The 17,805-nt window shown below is 42.6% G+C and overlaps 1 protein-coding gene across 6 annotated transcripts in view; it reads left to right on the top strand.

Moving 5' to 3' along the window:
• SGCD (sarcoglycan delta) overlaps positions 1–17,805 on the top strand; it is a 328,100-nt gene that overhangs the window by 100,149 nt on the left and 210,146 nt on the right. For all 6 annotated transcript variants that reach the window (XM_082291568.1, XM_082291572.1, XM_082291567.1 and 3 more), the window contains exon 2: positions 16,899–17,084. The gene's annotated coding sequence lies outside the window, so the exon portion shown is untranslated. The remainder of the gene's footprint in view (positions 1–16,898; positions 17,085–17,805) is intronic.

The raw sequence follows: 17,805 nt of genomic DNA, 5'->3' as shown, positions 1-17,805 counted from the left end.
TACATTTCTATAATAAAACACCTTAGACTTGCTTATGCAAAACAGGTTGGGAGTGATTCACTAGTGTGTGAGCAAATTTTGCAAGGAACCTCTTGGAAGAGCAGCACAATTGGTCATGAGGTTGTGATTTCGTATTTTGTGGGCGTAGGATGAGCTGTGGAGTTGCTGAGGCTGGGGGACAAACAGCGACAAGGTGCCACCAAGGACAAAAGCTCAAGAGCTGAAGTCCAGAGGGTTGGACCTGATTTCACAGCAGTGAGACCATTCAACATTAATGGTAAGGACTGAAAGGGAGATGCTTGAGAGAGGTAGAGAAATTCTTCCTTTTCAGGTTTTCTGCCAACTCTCTGGTGAATCAAGATGAGGAAGAAAACAGCCCAGGTGGTTTAGTTGTTGTGTAACTGTTTGCAAAGGTTTCTCAAAGCCTTCCCTGGAGCATCTGCTTTTGCTGCTGTCTGATTCAGGTTTATGGTCTAAACAGAGCACTTGTCTGATCTGCTATGGCAAATTCCAAGTTCTGAGTATCATACAGAATAATCCATAAGTAGAGAGTCATATTTCCTGTAAGGGGTTTAACTTCCAGGCCCTGGGCATTTTTGTGGTTTTACGTGAATCCCTTGGAGGCTTCTACACTGCTGATCAGTGAAATATTCAAGGCTCTGTCCAGCTAAGGAATGCTGGTCGCTGTGAGCACTGAAGGCCAGTTGGTGTGTTATCTTCATCTGCAACTGTGGTATGAAAAATGGTCAGTGTTCTCTTCCCTGGGTAACAGCAGTATTGAAAACGCCCCTGCACCTGTGTGCATGTGTACCTGTGAGTCCCTGCAGGGAACTGTTAGACCATGCATGGCTGTGTGTGCACTGAGGATGGAGGGCAGCCTGTCTGGTACCCGATTTGCAGTTACCTGTGTGCAATGTAAATGCACGTGTCTGTGTGTGCAGCTGTAATGAGTTAGCACAAACAGCAGGAAAGGTGACTGTTGCAGAATGCCCTCGGGGCGGGTGGTGCACCCTGCAGTGACAGAATCTGTCCTGGCTACACCACCTGATGTGCAGGAATCAGCAGCCACTTGCCCTCTGACACTGGCTTGGGATGGGAGGGTGAGTCTGGGCGGGAGATGTTGGTTATTCATGTAACAATTTGTGTCAAGTAGGCACTTTCTTATTCGTTCCTTTTGATCTTTTTACATACCCTAATTATGGATACAGTCTTGACAAAGATGATAAAGGGCCTCAGGGGTTATAAAACAGGAGGTGAGGTTAAGAAAATTATGTTTATATTCATTAGAATAGAAGTGATTAAGAGGGGCCATGACCAAGATGTACAAAATCCAAAAAGTATTGAAGAAAACATGATGCCACCAGAATATTTACGAGAGAGGCTGTTAAGACAGGGGTAAGTAGAGAGCAGCTGGCATTTTGATTAGACTTGGCTCTGGGACACTTTTTCAAGGGTGTTGCTCTTGGTGAGGAAAATAACTTGTGCTGATCAGGGGGCTATAGGCAGACAACTTAGGACACAGATATGTTCTTGGCCAGAATTATAGGATACATCATGTAACTTCTTTTTGGAATGTCAGAGTGGGTTGGGTTTGGGCAGAGAGTAATGGATTAACAAAGGGATTCATCTTTTGAGCTTGTTTGGAATAATGAGCTGGGGTGCCAAGTGTTGGAAGAGGGAAAGTCCCGCTTTTCATGTGGGAAATGCTTTGTGCAAACTTGTTAACAAAAGCAGTGCTGTAGAATAGAGGCTTTGGGGGGCTCTCTGCCCAAATACAGATAATTTTGGGGGAGTAACACAGCAAAGAAAGCTTTTGAGTAATTTGTAGTAGTACAAGCCTGACAAACCAATGTGTGGCCAACATCACCAGCAGTGCAGCCATGTAGGCTAAAATCAGAAGGACATAGAGGCAAAATCAGTTACAGCTATAAAGGATTATGAAGAAAATTACTTATAAACGCACTGGAAGTAGGAGGAAGGCAGAAGTCCATCAGAAAGAAAGGGAAGCAAATAAATGGACTAGACGGAGAAGCCAGAAATACAAAATGCCATTATTTTGCGCTGCTCTTCACAGAAAGGTTAATAACTGTGTCAGATCTGTAACAGTGTTCCCTGTAAAAGGGGTTACGAGCAAAGGCAAGAACAAGATAAGGAATATTTAGGTAACTGTGATATATTTGGGTCAGCATGGCCTTATGAAATGTATCCACTGAATTATTTACAACTCTCAGAAGCTTATGGAGAGTAGGGCAATTGTCAGAATTCTGGAGGAAGGCAAACATAGTACCTGTCATCACAGGAGACACTACAAGGGAGACAGAGATTTGTAAATACCCAAGAAGATACAGAGCAAATTACCTGTGAGCACATACCTGTGAGCAGCACGTAATAACTGACATGCTTTAAGCCCAAGCTAACCTGATTTATTTTCCTAATTGTGTGACTAATACCCAAGAGAAGAGGAAAGCAAAAGCACTTCGCCTGTAGCCAGGAGTGTGATGTTCATTTGAGCACCATGTTCTCATACCTGAGAGAAAGCTCAGACTTGTGACTGTCAAAGTTCTTGATCAGTGGATCACTAAATCTCTTTTAGCAGAGCTTCATATGCCCAGGTAGCAAGGATTTTACTGCACAACAACTACCACTGGATATACACCTGGCTTTAGCAAAGTCTTAAAAGCAGTTTATTAATGTTTAACTCAGATGTTACTGGACATTTTATCCATGGGGTGTGAGAAGTATCTACCTTAATAATTTTGATGAGTCGTTTGAATGATGGACCAGAAAGTAAACTCCTCAAGTGTGGTTGAACCAATCATTAGAAATGAAACCTAGTTGCACATACAGAATTGTTGTGTAGGGACCACCGCTTCAGGTGAGCTCAGGGCATCTTGCTGTGGACCCAAAACTGAGGGGTGCCTGCTGTGACATGGTGTTCACTAAGGATGTGGACAACTTTGGAGGGAAGCAACAAAACCTGGTCTAGTGCCTCTACTATTAGTCTGGGGTGCATTGTACTGAGAAAATGCTGTGACTTTACTGAGGGGAGGTAACGTGGGGAAGTGGACAGGTACATTCAGGACTATTTTAGAGCAGCTGCTTAAAACTGAATTATGGCCTCTTGTTCCCAGGTTCAAAACAGGTAGAGAGTTGCCTTGATAACAGAACCAAAATTTCACAATCTGTATGACATGGAGCAATTTATGCACTGGTTAATCCAGTTACAGTCCTGATTTAGAAAAAAGCTGAAGCATCTGCTTAACTTTTTGTCTGACAGGTTTTAACAGGTGCTAAAAACTCTTTCCTGAATGAATTGCTTTGCTGAATCGAGACCCAATCAAGCATATGCCTGTGTTAGGCAAAGGATATATGCAGTGCATAAATTCTCTGAAGGGGGGAGGAATATACATTAGGATATTTTTAAATGTCTATTTTTATAAATGCTTTCTCTCAATGGAAATTGCATAGGCTGCAGTACCATCCTCTCCAGCATCCCTTTCCCCAGTGTATTTACTATGAAAGAGCTTTCCTGTGGGCCATAGCCTGTATTGCAGTGGAGTATCACATACTGAAAACTTACCTAACATCGTGCAGAAATGTGACAGGTGCGTGGAGGATGGGGAGCTAGAGGTAAGCCTGTAAAAAAGTTTTCCTGAAGATAATTCTTTTTAAACACTCCTCAGGCTTTTGCATAAAGATTGCAGAGTAGGCATTCCAGCAGCTTAGACGAGCCCTGGATTTATGCTCTGTAATAAATGTATCCATTGGGTGCTGCGTTGTTGTAATGATAGCAAATGACAGTAAAATTAGCAGAATTAATAATGACCCAGCTGGAATAATTTAGCACTGTGATAAGTAAACTCTAACCTAATACTCAGCATACTGGCAGAACTATTTACAAAGCACACTGAATGCAGGAGTCTGAGGGGAATCTTCTATAGAAAACAAAGTGAAACCCTAATCACAAACAAATGCCATAGCATGTCATTAAGAGGATTAAGTGGCTTGAAATTGATGTCTAAAGCATTTTGGTTGATTGTTGCTGAAAATACCACATGCTTGACAATTATCTTCTGTTTGCCATCCTCTCTCCTATGCTAGTTGTCTGTCATCCAGTATTATCCTTGTTTACCACTCCTGCCTCATACCAGGTCTTTATCTGTAAGGTTTGCAGCTTCGTGCCAGAGCTGATCTGGAATTCACAGTCTGATGTGTTGGCACTGGTTGGTGCCAAACCATTAATACCTTGATAATAGCAAGAAAGAGAGGCCAGGTTCAGCGAACACTGGGGCTGAAACCAAAATGGAACAGCACAAAACTTCTGAGTTAGTTTTTTAATTAAATATACTTGGGTTTTAGTTTGAAATATTGTATTTTCCCTAAGAATTATTTTTACTTTGGTGTTAACAAAATTTTTTAAAAAGAAATTAGATTTCAATGAAGCATTTTACAAATAAATGAGTTTTATATGGACTTGAACTTGTAATAGCTTTCTGAATAATTAGCATTTCTGAAACTTTGACCTTGCGTCTAAGTAACAAATTTTTAAAGGTAGAAAAATTTCTTACTCTGCCCTGCTTAGTGATTCTTAGCTATTACGTCACTGGGCTGTGCTTTGCTGAGAGGAAGAAGCTGCAGATGTATTTAGGCAAGTCAGATATTTGTGAGGGAAAGCCTTGAAAGTAGCATTGTTGTATCTGAGTGAGTCTCAGCATATGGATCGTTTCTGATCTGCTCAGGCTGTCAGTGAAGGAAGTGTTGCACCAAACTCCCAGATACACCATAGGAGCCATGGGTGCTTCAGTCGCTGTTTGTGTGTGTAAGTTGATTGCAGCCCTGAGCAGAGCAGGCAGCAGGGAAAGCTCCAGTTCTGATTTAAATCCAAGAATTAGTGGGGAGCCTTGCACTCTGCGCAGGTGGCCGTGGGAATTGGGCACGTGGAGCCTGAGGGTAGGAGCCTTCACCTGCATCACCTCCAGCCTGCAGCATCCTGCCCTGCAGCCCCTGGCATGTCCTGGATGTGTCCATGGAACAGCTCCAGTTCCAACCTGATTTTACATTCTCACTTGAAATGTCACCCCTTGTCATTCTGGGGGCACTGACTTATCCTGTCAAAAAATGTGTCTTCAGCATCACAGGTTGGGTGTGGGTGTTAGCAAATTCTTCTGGGTTTTGCCACTTTGGTGTCTTGTACCCATGCAGTGCTGGGTTATACTGAGCTGTGCTGCTTTTGCAGTCAGAGGAAATTGGCACTGAGGAATACTGGCATGTCTGCCCTGTTGGCAAAAGGATCAATGTCCTGCATAGTTTGAGAAAAGCCAGAAGTCTGTTGTAGTGTGAGAGCTACACATGGACAAAGAAACCTCAAGGTTTTCAATTACAAGTTTTGGGGTTTGTTTTTTCCTTCCCCTTTATCAGTTTTATAATAGCAATATCAATAACAGCAATAATAATAAAAATAACTGTATGTCCTGAATCCAGCCATGTGAGGTGGCAGTATGAGATGTTGGTATTTACAGCCAGATTATTGTTCCCCCAAGGCTGAGGTTCAGACATTCCATGTTTCTGGGCTGCAGGAAGCAGCAGAGGGGTTGCAGGAAAAAGAATAAGGACAGCAAAGTTACAAATTGTGGTTCAACCCATTCCTTCTCACTTAAGATGAGATTCCAAATCCGCTGACCTACTGCCTCTCTTTCCTGAATGCTTCTGTCCTTCTTTGGCAGAACAATTACAGCATGGCTGGAAGTTCAGACTGTAATCTGGACGTAATCATCCTGTTTTGAGGACGCCTGAATAAATAAATATTGATTGAAATCCTAGTTACTGTCTCCATGAGCGCTGCCTCAGGGCTGGCTCTTCAGTTTAACTTGTGCACTCTGCAGACCTCAGTCAAAGGGGGCTTTCACCCAAGCCTGAGGAAAAGGGAAGGTGACAGAAGTCCATCCTGTCTCCTGCTGATGGCCATGGTGCTGCAGCTCTTTCGTGATCCTGCACCTGCTGGGAAAGTCACATATTTAAGGAACATAAGCAGGAAGGGCAGGTGTCTGCTTGGTGAAAGACACTGCCAAATGGAATTAGGATTTGTGTCTATAGACAGCAATCAAAATTAGCCTTTCATCCTACATCAAGGTAATATACAAATTGTTCTGTAAGCATTAGTAAGTTAATTGTATTACTTTGAGGATGCATGCATAAATAAGCATTGAATGTATTTGCTATCTTGCAAATGGAAATGAAGCTAAAATACCAGCAAAGGTGGAGACTCCTCTCTACTGGTGTTTTTTAACCCTCCTATTCTGGCTCTGAGCTGAATTATTTTGAGTCACTGTTTCCCTTTTCAGTCGATTTAACCAAGTGCAGTCCTACATTCAGTGAGCATTTAGATGACCAGGTGAGATGCAATCTTCATAAATCAGTAAGACCAGCGGAAGTCCCTCACACTGCACAAAGGATTTTGGCTGCAGAGCAGTAAAGGAGCTTGCTCTGAGTCACAATTGGCATCTTTATAAAGGAAAAAAAAGAAAATCTTTTGAAAAAACTGTATGTAACAGACTATAAATGAAAGAAATGTAGTTGTATATCAGAGCAATCCATTAAACACACAGAACCTGCTGAGAGATGCTACAGTATCACTCACTCCTCTGTAAGTCAGTACATAAACTCGTTTTTAATTTTTTGGCAGACTTATGAAACCAATTATCGTGGTAATAAATATTCAGCTTTAATGGGCAAGTAAATAATTAATGTTATTGCCTTTGTAAATTTAGCTTTTCAGTTATAAATTAACATAATTAAAATAGTAATGTTTCAGTATGCATTTTACCAGCCAAAATCTAAATCAAGCAATTAAACTGTAGGTTTTTCACATCAAATGAGTTGAGTTTATAATGATACAAACTGTGGGCATAAATTTGTTTTTCATGGTCAGATTCATTACAGAAACATGAAGAAAAAATACTCTGCAGTAGATGTAATCAAGTATATTATTTGAAAAACCATTAATACACACTTTAACTACTTTTTGTTGTCCTTTCACAGTGAAATAGGAAGGGGAAAACACATTTCCCATGAGTCTCTGGCACAGCAATAATTGCCAGTGTATAATTGTAATGGCCACTGTACAATGGCTGTTGCTGCAGAGTGCCTGTCACGTCTCTTTGGATTGATTGGAAAACCACAATGCACAGTATTGGATCTGAAAGGGAAAACAACTACTCTGTAGTCATTAACTTAAAAAACTCCAGTCTGAGTTACACAGACTGAAAATTTGATCATACACTTTTCCTCCTCTGCTTATTGTTTTATATATTTTGTGATGAGCATGTGCTGTCCTCCCATGTCGGCATTCCAGCGTAGTGTGCAATCAGAGCAGTAAAGCTTTCCTTGATAAGAGGAGGTGAGTGAGGAGGAACATGTAACTGTTTCTACTCTGAATGCAGCTCAGAGCTGATGAATTTCAGCCCTTGTGGTAGCTGATCCCCAGGAGCAGAGTGTGTGGCTGTAGCTTCAGGTTTGCTTAAGAGTTCAGGGGATTGCATCAAAATTTCTGAATTTTCTTGTGAGAGGCAGTTAAGGGGTGTCTGAAACCATATGGCTTCTGACAATTAGAAGCTTCAGGGACATCAGACTGTAGGAACTTGAGCCTTCCTCTATCCTTTTTTTTAAACTGGGGATGTCACAAGAACATTTCAGTTTGTACGAGTGGTGTCAGTTTGTGACTCTTAAAAGACTACGTTTTGTCAGAGATGGGAAAAACTCACAAGTGACTCTGACATTCATCTATTGACAAGGACATACACAGATGAAAACTTGAAGCCTGAAAATTTGGTCAGAGAAGTCCTGAAAGCTTCTGCTGAGAACCCAGAGCTATAGACATTTCTAGTCTTGCAGCCCTCACAGATTATAATTTATCATGGGCTGAGCAGTCTGTTTATAGCTCCTCAAAATTTTTCTCAGAGCAGCATTTTGTGAACTGCCAGAGGTTTGCAGATTTGTAGTGGGAAGAGTTCCTCGATGCACAGGCTTGCCCACATGCAGACCCTGCTCATTGGCATTTCTACAAGCTGTAATTTCGTAGTCCTTTCGTGTCCCCGAATCCAGTGGGCAAATTTATCCCTGGCAAAGGCCCACTGAAGTCACTGAAGTCACACCAAAGATAAATTCAAGTCAATGAATTTTATTTTAGTGGTGTTCAAACTGTGTGCAGTGCTATGCAGATAGATGGCTATAGGCTTTTTTGCAGTGTCCAAATGTTTAAGCTTTACTGGACAAAAAAAACCAAAAAACCTTTGAGCTGAATTTGTGCTAATTGGCTTAAATACGTGCAGAAGTGCAGCGTGGTTTTGACAACAATATTATCTGGAGTTTTAGAAGCACTTTAATAAGAAGAAAAGCACACTAAACCACTAAACTCTCACACATGCTATCTGTGGGTTCATATTTCCAAAGAGATTTTAATTGGACGCAATTATGTGCTGGTGTGATGAGCTGTGGGTGGGAGAGCAGCGATGCAAGCACCTGATGGCACAGGCAGTTCTCTTGTAACCACTGCTAACTCCGTGTGTCAGTGTGCACCTGTAGGAGATACAAATTTTTATCAGTGAAAAGGCCAATTTCTCTCTCAGACACTGCCCTGTTAGAAATAGTTTTGATCTGTATTTAATTATTGTGCTTTAGCTGTGTCTAGATTTAGATGGGGTTGAGGTGCCCTGGATGGTTTTTTTGCCACTGGAGGCCAAATGAGTCTTTTCATTTCATGCCAAGCTCTACCTAGCTTTAATGACATATTTCTGGCTGTGGTCTGACCCTGGAGTCAGCAGCCTTGAGCCCTGTCTGACAGGAATCCAGCCTATTTTGTAACAAGGGTATTCTAAACTCCGTTACGTTCGATGGTCCCATTTTAGCTGTTTGGTTTTCAGCACAAATCAAAGATTGCTCTGAGGCTCCTGAGCACCTGGAGGCAGTTCAGGCACTGCTGTTCAGGCTGGCTCTGCCGGGTGCTGTATTTCTGCTCTGTTCTTTAGGATTTACAGCCCTTTAAGGCAGTGTTTCCCCACAGAAGCACTGTGACACTGCCTTATTTTCTGGATGAATTGGAGTATTTCAGGTATTTGCTGACTTTGTCGAAGTCCTCTCTCTGAGAGCAGGCAGCAGGAGGTGTTTGCATGGGTGAACTTGATATCTCTCCCATGTGGAGGCTGAAGAGGGATGTGTGTGTGTTTGGAAAGGGGAGAGAACCTTAAGGGAGTTGTGATTTGCAAATGCAGGTGCATTGTGGCTGTGAAAGGCCAACTTCTGGGGCTTGCAAGTGCTTCTCTTTCTTTGTGGTCCTTTTTATCTTGCATCAGCTTTCTCCAAACTCTTGACACTCTTCCTAGAAAGCTTCAGCATCCTCCCACAGCCTCAGGTCTGCTGTGGCCTCTTCTTGGCTCCCCAGTGCACTCACATGGCCCTTACAGTCCTTGTGGGCTGGTGCAGTCACCTGCTCACCCTTTTCCCACCCCTGATGCTCTGCCAGATCACACTGTGCCCTCTCCTGTGTCCTCCTGCTCTGTCCTTTCTGCTGAAATTAAAGCACTTAAATGCTCTAGGGCTTTACCAGGCTTCTGTGCTGGTTACCAGCTCGAGTTTAGTTTCTTTTTCTTCAATTATATGATCCACATAGGAAAAAGGACATTTTGGAAGTCAGGTTGGTGTTTTTCAAGTCATTGAATTTGAGGCCCTCCAGGCTAAAAGATCTCTACACTGAGTGAGGGGCCTTCCTGTGTCATTTGTGGGCTTCATTGACTCCTGCCTTCCCTGGGGTTGTAAGAGTGTAAAGCTGCAGCAATGAGTGGGGACTTCGTAAACGACAAATTTATCCAAACTTTTCAAAGTTTGCAAAATTACTAAACTAGTTGTTTTTCCTAATAGACCTAAAGTTGCCTTTAAGCATCGAAGGAGTATCACATTTTAGATTCCCAGGAAGTGCAGCAGAGTTTGATGCTATGTGTGGCTTATCAAATCAAAAGTTTGAAAATAATGACCTGAATTTATAATGGAAAACCCTGCTCAGTTTCTGGCCTGACACCTGGGTGATAGCTGTGTGTCCTCCAGGTGCCACAGAATCCAATATATGTATTTTCTCTAACATTTGGGGTACCAGCTTATCCCAGTATGTTCCACAGAGATAAACAGTAGCCTTACAAAGTTAAGTGACTTTGGAGATAAGTAACTTAAGCAGTGTCATTCTTAGCAATGACATTCAATAGCAGATGGAGGTACATGCATTTACTTATTAATTTTCCAACAGGAAATGGGTTAGAAGTGGCAGTAACACAAAACAAAATTCTCTGAGCAGTGAGATCAGGACAGCAAAAGAAGTTGTTCTTTCTGACCAGTGTTAATGCAGGCCCATCATAAAGCTCATTTATTCCAGCAAGAGTGGAGCCAGTGCCAGAAAGGTTGGGAGGTTTTTTCTGAAGTGTTCTAAACAGAGAGTTCCTGAACCAAACCAAATTAAATTTTAAAAAAAGGAAAAAAGGGGAGGAAAAAAAAAAAAGAAGAAAGGCAAAAGCACATCTGAAGAAGATACAGAGAAGTCAGTCAGTTTTGGGTGGCAAGATAGAAATGTGCTGATTTCAAATGAGCTTAAAGTTAATAGTGGTCAAATTAATACCTTTGATAGAGAAGTATAGTATGTGTACAAAAAGTTTATGCTCTGATGTCCTGATCTTGTAATAGGATCCACTTATGTGCTGTCTGCTGCAGTAAAGAGACAGAAAGGTATTGGAACCTTCTAGTAATAAACAGCATTCTTCAACCTGGAATGTACTTGGATTACAGAACATAGGAAATACATCCCAGAATAATTTCAGTGCACTTACTTTGCGTGGGTAGAAGTTTATGTTGGGATGGACCAAAACCTGTTTTTTCCCTGGTTAGCATAATTTCTTCCGTGCTTCTGCACATGTAGATAAATTTTGTTTCCCTTGAGTCAGCTGAGGTTTTCACTGCACATCCCACCTCTGCAGTGCTGTGGTTGCAGAGTGGAGCCCTCCCCCTGGGAACACCGTGGCAGAGTTGTGTGGATATGTGAGCCACAGGAGGAGAGGGGAAGCTGGAAAAGAGATGATTTGTCCCAGCTTTTGCAAAACATCTGTCTCTGGCTCAGTGTAAAAGGGATGAAGAGGATAAAGGAAAAGAAAGGCACTGACTCTGCCTTACCAATGAGTTAAGGACTCTGCCATCCTAAATTTGGAAATGAAGCTTTTTAGGGAGCTGGGAAACAAGTTCATGTTGATGCTGTGCACTAGGGGCTGGAGAAACTTGTTTCAAAGTTGTGATGAAAAGACCTGATGGAACCAGTTACACCCCACTCAGTGTGACAGTGAGACCTGTAGCTTAACTGTGACCCTAAGATGAGTGACGAGATTGTTTCCTTGTTAGATCCCCATTTTAAGTCAGAGTAAGAGGAAATCCACTTAGATACTGTTCCATCAGCAGAGGTTGTATCACACAGCTGCCTCTGGAGCAAACCTGTCAGCTCTTGTTGGGAGAACTGGGTTCATTTCATTACTCGATTATTGTGACGATCTGTCCACTTAAATGGAAGCTGGTTGCTACTCACTGCTGCAGCGAGTTCAGCTTTGCTTTTTTCTCCCCCACAAATGTGCTTCCAACCCTTTCAAAGCATTATTTGACAAGGACATATGCATTGCAGTAACTTCATCATTGCTTTCAACTGAACTGGCAGAAGAAACAATAATCTCCTGAAAGAGCTTCAGTACAAGGGCAGATGTAAATGTCTGAGTCTAAGGAGCCCAAGAGATCTTATTTTATAGTCTAAGCAGACTGTAATAGTAGGAGTAATAATAATAAAAACTCTTAATAGTGTAATGCAGCGTTGGTAGCTGGAGAGTTAGGCAGTAGCCTGCAACTTAAAAGCTTTTGAGCTTGAGAAGCGGCTTTGGTTAAAACCAAATGCCTGCTGAATATTTCAAATTGGAAGTATTTCCATGGCATTTCTTGGGTTCATTTTCAGAAAGTATTTACTTGTGTGCAACAGCAGCAAAACCTGTGCAGTATCATAGCATTTTCTAACCCAGCAAGATATTAATTACACTCTTGAACCTCGTAATGTAACATTGATGCTATTGTGATGGGGATAGTTCCTTCAAGAAGCATGATTAACTACTTATTTCCTTTTTCTGGGATACCATTAGTTCGTACTTGGATAACAAAAATCAATGCTGATCTTCAGCAGTACATTACAGTATTCTATTGTATTAATCTCTGCCAACGTATTCTTCATTTTATTATTGTCTGCATTCTTTAATTGAGTTCATTTCCCATCACACCACCAGCCCCCACCAAATTTCTAATGGTGGGTGTTATCACTTGAATTGCAGCTCTCCTATTTCACTGTTTGTTTTGTTGGCAGGGAAGGAAAAAAAAAACAAGCCTCAAAACAACTGAGTGCCAGTAGCACTGATGATTTCTGTTTTATTTATGTTTTGCACTGGGCCACGGTGAATGATAAAGTATGTCTGGGACACAGCTGTGGGCAACACTTTTAGGTGTTAGAGTTGGAAAGGTGCCAGAGTTGCGTTGTGACCGATTTTTTACCATTAGCCTTCTGGAAGGAGGGATTCAAAGTCTCACCTTATTCCCTTCTTCATCTGTGTCACCTTTACAGTAAATTAATGTGAGATCTTTACCAGAGATGGAGCTGACAGGGTGAGCTGTGCATCCCACAGCTTCCCCTGGGACTGGAGCTGTGAGGAGTCAGGAGCGCCCCTTGAGATACGGAGCGCTGGGAGCTGGAGCCCGTGGTGGGGTTGTGCTGATGCTGTCCTGGAGCTCAGCAGGAAACACTGAGCTTGATCCCGAGGATAATGCAAAAAGCAGCAGTTGTTCCCTGCTCAGCTGTGTGGGGACTCATGTCTGAGGCTGTAATTAGAAGATATACCTGCTAATGAATTGGTGTAATCCCCTGCTGTGTGCAGAGTCTGCTGGGGGATCTCTTCTCCTGCCTTTGCAGAGGCGGGTGACCTTGCTAAATACTTAGCAGTAAAAATGTGTTTTCCCTTGCCTGTTTCACAGCCTTTCTTCTGGCTCTGCCAGTGGAGCTCTTCTTTTTTAGGGAAAGAGGGAAGTTGGAAGAATATACATGAACACGTTCCATATGTATCATACACATCTACGTGAATACACACACATATGGAATTCTGATTTCTTAATGGCCACACTAGCAGTAAAAATAAAAGAAATTTAATATTTAAGCAAGGAATTATGTTTTCAATTATTTTTCAGTCACCAGCCACTTTAAATATTTACTCTTTTCTACGCCCAACTAATTTATTCAATTGCAGTCAGGTAGATTGTAATTAATTTTTGATGATACAAACTAATACTAATTTGAATATCTACTACACTGTAATATTTGCTTGCAGATGTGTTGTTTAGCTTGTAGATACCTCTTTTTTGCCCTTGCTGAAGTTGCAGATGCTCACCAATGTTGCCACAAGGCCCAAGCTGCACCTTAAGCTGTATGATGCACAAATACAAGGATGAGTGGGCTGGGTCACAGAAGGCTCCAGCCAGCTCCTGTCCTCACCCCGACAGGGATCAATAATTGATGCCTGAAGACAAAGATTGAGAACAGGGCAAAGGTACAGCAAGGCTTCCTGAGAGAGGGAGAATCTCCCAGACTTCATTGATTTGTGGCCTGGAAACATCCCAAGATAAAAATGGTGTCTTCAAATTTCATATTTGATCTTATTTGTTACGTCTAAAGTATATAGTTATTTTGTATAATTCATGCTTTCCATCAGCAAAGGACTGAGACTCCTCCAAGGGAAATACTCTCTTTTTACTGGAAAAATGTCTTGTCTGCCTTTCCTGATTAATGAGAACATCCATATGCCGGCTTTTGTGAGTGGAAGACGGATCTGATACCGCTTAACTATGTTAACTGAATGTAAAAATCTGAAGTGGTGGGATAATGAAAGTAATTTGCAGTTTGTTGGCGTGTTCCCTCTGATCAAACACGAGTGGGGGAGCACAGCAACTTAGAAACAACACAACAAAATTGTGGGATTTCTAGGACATGGGGCATTTTTGCAAGTTCAGACTTGGTTTTGTTTCAGCTAGGAACAGTGCCAGCTCCTATAGCAGCTGCAGGCTGAAATGGATGTTTTTTGTGTCAGAGATCATATGGATTTGGGTTGGAAGGGGTCTTAAAGACCATCCAGTCCCACCCCCTGCCATGGGCAGGGACAGCTTCCGCTATCCCAGGTTTCTTCAAGCCCTGTCCAACCTGGCCTTGGACACTTCCAGGGATGGGGCAGCCACAGCTTCTCTGGGCACCCTGTTCTCACTCTGCAGCCATGGGATGCTCCTGAGGCTCTGGGCTTGGCAAGAACTGCCCAAAGCCATGGAGGTCCAAGAAGCATCCTGGCAGGTCTCTGATGGGCTTTCCAGGGTCCTCGAGTGTGAGAGGGAAACCAGCGGGACACTGACCGTCAAGTCAGGAGTGACTTACTGAATGTGAAGGGGTTTTTCTGCAAAATCGTGCAGGTTTGGCCAACACAAATGACATACATTCTTCTTTAAATTTTTTTTCCTTTTTTTTTTCCCCCCTTTTAAGGTTCTGAGCCAACACAAATTATAGCTTGTGTGGATTTCCGTGCATTTATCTTTTGTAGCCTTTTACTTTACTCTGTTGCTGCCTAGAATGGTCCCTGGCCTGGCTCCCTCCCTCTGTATTCTGTGATGCACATCAGCAGAGTGTGGAGCCTTCAGACTGGAGCATCTACACTTTGCTGCTCGCTGGAAACCTGGCCACTAATTAAATTTTGTTAAGTTGCCCCATCTCTGTTGTATCGTGAGAGATGGGAATCGTGCACACTCACTGCATTTTGTCATGACTAAAGTTGTTTCTGCCTCCATGTCCACACCTCCTGTTACTTCTCCTCCTTCACATTGCTGCACATTCATTGGCAAACTGTACTAGACAGGAACTTCACACCCACACCTTTCCCAGCCTGAGCCCAGGTCCCTGCACTCAGGTAGCAGTGATGATCTGGTCCTGTTGCTGTTACTTCCACTACTCAACTCAGCTGATGCTGTGGTTAATGCACAAAAATGTAGCCCTGATTTTCTTTAGTGACTATTCTGTGTTACAATTTACGAGTAGAAATGAAAAAGTAATTGTAGCTGTGGTCTCCAGAGATAAAATCCCTTAAAAGCAGTAGAATTAGGTCTTACTGCTGCCTGCAGATCAAGCTACTGCAGCATCAGCCATTCCTATGCCCGTAAGTCACTCAGCAGCTATTTCATTTGGCAGTCTGATTTTTCATGGTTGCCTGGAAGAGGACAGGACCTGTGAAGGTCCCCTTTGGTCCTTCATGTCTGAGTTCAAGAGAGGCTGAAAATGTGTACAAGAGTTACTGGGTTGAGGTCTGCCATCCCAACTCCTGTTGTGGGTATCTCACAAGGTGTTGTGGAGCCTTTAGGGGTGTATGTAACAGAAGAGGTCCAGTAAAGTAATAAGTGCTAAATAAAGTGAATATATTTGATTGTTCTGATCTGTGTGACTATGTGTGCTGTGTGGACTTCCAGCGAAAAAAGAAAAAACCCCATTATGTGCATTTTTGTGTGTGTCTATGTATGTATATAAAAGGCACTATGATGCTAACTTCCAGTATTCACAGTTTCATGTGCTGGCTACTGAAATCTTCCTTCTTGCAAGCCCAAAACCTAATGGGTTTTCCAGATAGGTGTAACCTGTTCATGGGTGCAGGGTTTCTTGTGAAGATGTAATGGGATTTCGTGGTACTTAGAGCTGCCACAGGCTTTCTCCTCTGAGGGAAACCTCTTGTATGTCTCTGGGTTTTTTCCCTTTGCTTTTTTTTGCATTCCTAGGCAGAGTTAGAGTATCTTTGTGGCTGCTGAGTTAATCTTAGAGAAGCATCTCTGGGTGTGGTTTAAGGACATAAGCCATGGATATATACGACATAGGGAGCTCAGATCCTGCTCTTCCCTCGGTCCTCACCTGTTTTGTGCTGCTGTGCCCAGTTTTGCTTTACAGGCTGTGTTATCTGGGTGGGGGAGCATGATTCTTTGGGTGTTTCCCATATGCCAGGGATTAGGGATGAGCATTTGAACTTCTCAGTTCTGCTCTGAGGTTTCTGGTTGCTGGCAGTGCTGCTGCTGGTCGTCGCCTCCATCGCTGTCTCTCACCTGGTATCTGCAGTGAGGCCCCACATCCCTGCTCACTGCCAGGGTCTGACCTCTTGAAAACTGTGAGCACATCTGGCAGTGATAGTGAGCTGGAAAACGTGGTGATGCCGAGCCCCCTGCTCCTAGAAAACCCCAGGACATTTACTGGTCTCTGACAGTTGCGTTGGAGGCAGAACTTAGGGAATTGCTGCATGTTGGGCTGGCAGTCACGACTTCCCATCTGATGTGAGCTCCTAAGCTTTGAATTTCTTGAGTAAGAGCCATTTTAAGGTGCAGAATATTAAGACTGAGGTGATGTCTCTGCTTTTAATATGAAAGTCCTGTTATTCTTCAGAAATGCTATAATGAATTAAAATATTCCCGATGGAGAAGTTCATTACTTACTTTTGTATTATGATATTGGACTGGAATAAAAAGCAGCCAGGCTGTCATTCATTTCCTGGTCTAGGGACACTATAAAAGTACTGTAAAGCAAGAATAGCTTTGCACCACAGTTCTTGAATTCAATGATTGCCCTCTGAAGGTGCCACACATGATGGATTGTCACAGACTCCCTGTCCTGCCTTGACATTTCATTCCTATCCAGTGTTGTCTTGTGTTCTGCTCTGAATCTGCCAAACGACTGACCCTAGAATTTAATACCACACCTTCTTCTCTTTTCTTTTTCTGAGCAGCATCTTCAGCAGCTGAGGCTCTGAAATACTGGAGGACCCTGCATCTTCCTCAGGGACGTGGGCAAGGGAGAGCTGGAGCCTCTGGGGGGCTCGGAAAGGAATTGTGGTTGGTGGTCGCCTGAGGAACTTACCTTCACCCCAATGTTGCTCTGAAACAAGTCGTGTCCAACAGTCAGGTTTGGTAAGGTATGTATTTTTTCCCCTGCTCTTGTATTTTTGCTTTTTTCTGAATGTCTACATAGGGGGAAAACAGAACATTAGCAGCCTTTGAGTTTATTGCTGTATTCATGCCATGCTCATACTGTGTCTGTAAATAAGCTTTGCTCTCCCTGAATTTAGAAAGCATTCATCAGGAGTGAAGTGTTTTTATTGTCTTGGGCTTGAGGGGGTGTCTGTTTATGTGAAGTTCTTTATTGAACAAAATGCTCGCTGATGGTTGTGTGTTGCTCCTGGTGATGGATACTTGATGATAAGAATCCATGTTTTGAAAATCCCACTTGTTGTGTGGGACTAATGACTGCAGTTCTGAGGGTCAGAGATGGGAAAAAAAGGGGAAATTAAGTAGCCCATTTGTAATTCAGCCCTGTGCTTTCCTTTGTGCTTTGTATATTCTCAGTGTTTGCAAAGGATGGAAATACCACTACCAATTTCCTGCATAATCAATTCCCCCTTTGTTGTGTAGCATTTAAAATTTTTGCCTGTGTGGAGATTCTCATACCCACACAAACATCTGTGCTGGAACTGCAGTAAGGCAGAATGAAACCATTTTCTACCAAGAAACTGAAGGCCAGGATGTATTGTTGATGAAGATTGTGCTGTATGAGATTTTAGGGTAATACAGTCTCTGATTCTATGGCTCCTTTTACCTAGGTCAAGTTATTTCTGTGGAGACAAAGTTTTCTGATTT

Source organism: Coloeus monedula (genome assembly GCF_965178545.1).
Source record: "Coloeus monedula genome assembly, chromosome: 15".
Lineage (NCBI taxonomy): Eukaryota > Metazoa > Chordata > Aves > Passeriformes > Corvidae > Coloeus > Coloeus monedula.
The sequence above is the reverse complement of the archived record's forward strand: the minus strand, read 5'-3'. Positions and strand labels throughout refer to the sequence as shown.